The sequence below is a fragment of the Mauremys mutica genome, chromosome 5 (assembly GCF_020497125.1).
Source record: "Mauremys mutica isolate MM-2020 ecotype Southern chromosome 5, ASM2049712v1, whole genome shotgun sequence".
In the NCBI taxonomy this organism is placed as follows: Eukaryota; Metazoa; Chordata; order Testudines; family Geoemydidae; genus Mauremys; species Mauremys mutica.
The window spans coordinates 98806458-98808916 of record NC_059076.1 but is presented as its reverse complement, the minus strand read 5'-3'; positions in this window follow the sequence as shown (position 1 = coordinate 98808916).

Genomic DNA, 2459 nt, shown 5'->3' with positions numbered 1-2459 from the left:
ACAATGTTAGGCATCATTTTTGTGCTGATCTGTGTTATGTCATACATGAGACCAACATTTTTAATCTTTGTAGTTTAACATTAGTGACCTATATTCATAGTTGGGAATCTCACTATAAATTGAACTGCTTATTGATAAGCACCCAGATTTTACAATTTTGGGAAGGCCAATCTGGAATGGCAGACTGTCAGAAACCATGATGGTGGCTGGTCAGGTCCAGTGGTTGGCGCCATGGCAGTCATGCCCAGTGGTCAAAGCCAGGATCAGGAGTCCAGAGCAGGGTTGGAACAAGGCCAGAGCAAGTGCAGAGCTGAAGCATGACCAAGTTAAGGCTTGTGGAGTTTGTTACCACTATCAGGCAGGGGAGAATTCCAAGCCATGAAGTGACACTGAGCAGACTGAGGTGCTGTTTCTCCTGAGAGGCTTGTATTCCTGTCCTGGGAGTCACCAGACCAGCTCCTGAGTTGTAGCTTGGCAGGAACCTAATACAAGAATGACGCAATACATGTGGCTTTATCAGGCTCTAGTTCAGGGATGACTCATCACATTACACAGCTAGGAAGAATCACAGAAACCTCATCCTAGAACAGCAAGAAGGTGGCACATAGACCCTTATTCAGACCCCAAATCCCAAACACATGCTTAGAGTTAAGCACATGCTTAAATGCTTTGCCGAATTTGGGCCACAAAATGCCTAGGTTGAGACCCCTATATGGATTGACAATAGGAAGATGTAAAATATTGATCATGAGGCATATTGTTCCCTTCAGTAGTGAAAGAGTCTGCTGGAAACTCCACTAGGTTCTCCTCTTTGATTTTAATCAGCACGTTCTCCTCAAGGAGGAAGTGTTATATTGCAAGTGTTATACCATCCTTCTAAGGGGGCAGGAGAATGAAAGCTGTTTGGGCATACAGAAACGAGAAGCTGCCATAAAATGGAAGAGAGACTTGTACACACACCATACACTTCATAGAGAAAACACAGTTTACAAAATTGTACAACCACCACAGCATAACAAAATGTACACAATCCCATCTACTGCACTCCTGTGCAAGAGGGTGTTTGACAGGCTGCCATTTGTGCCTACCTCCCATTGGTTGGTTGCTTGTAGACTACATAGAGAGGGAGATATCACCCCCACCTATTGGCTTCTCCTTATTGAACCTTCCACACCTCTCCAGTCTCTCACACATCACCATGGGCAACTGTTTATTTAACTACTGTCCTGGTATTGAATCTAGAACATATCATTCCTGTGATATATACCTGGGGCTAATCACAGTGCCTTCTTATTAGCTTTTGCAGGAATATTGGGCCTGGAAAGAGTATTGTTCAGGCATGTATGACTAGGGCTTCATTTTTTATGGGGGGAGGGGTTATTAATTTCATGTTGGGGGGATTCATATTAGCAATTTGTGTTTAAGATAGATGTCAAAAAACTGAGGGTTTGGGGGGCTTTTTCTTTGTATATACTGTAATGAATAATCCCTTTGTAATGTTCCCTAGTGCACTTTAACATAGTACTGTTTCAAACTGCACTATGTTAAAGTGCACCAGGGAACCTTAAGTTGCACTAGTAAGGTTTACACACACCAATTAAGATGCTTTAAAAATCACAATCCCTCAGTTCTCATTACTGCTCCATGTAGACAAACCCTTAGACACAAGTAACCATTTCTGGTCTTTTCTTGGGTTTGTTGGATAAACACTGATTTCATTGTTGTTTTTATTTTATTTTGTATTGGGGGTGTTGCAAGGGTGTTTATTGGTTACAAGCAAAAATCTGAAGCTCTATGTATAATACACTGCATCAAGCTCAGAGTGCTGCAGAACTCTTGTAGGAATTATGCTTGAAAGCTTTGTGGAAATGTCTGTCTTAAGGAGGAATTTGAAGAATGAACTCCACAAAAGGAAGTAAGGGAGCACAATACAGTAACATTCTGGTAGAGCTTCAACTAGGCAAGTCTCCCAGGCTACTGCCTGCTCTTTGAGGTGTTCTTGTGCACATCTCCCATTAAAATCAATGGCCTATTAAAGTATTCAACCCAGGCATCCGTCATTGACTCACACTGGATCCTTCTCCATTGCTTACACCAAAAGCACCTAAAAGACAAGACACCAAAAAAAGGGATTAACATGGGACACCACTTAGAATTAGTTGAAATGACTGAATGAAATTGAAGAGTGATGAATGACCCTCAAAAGTTCAGAGAGTTTAGAGCACCAGGCATTGATTAGGGCTAAACCCAGGTCTCCAAAAATCATATCAATGAGCCAATTAAATAATTAATTGATAAGGGAAAGGAAGATTCAAATCTCTTTCCTTATTTCAAATACAAGGGTGTTTTTTTTAAATCATTTAATCAAAGAACAGCCCATTAATTTAAAAGCAATTTAGGAAACTAGGAAACCACCAGCCACTTGGTACTTTTTTTTTTTTTGCAACTGGGAGCTTTAC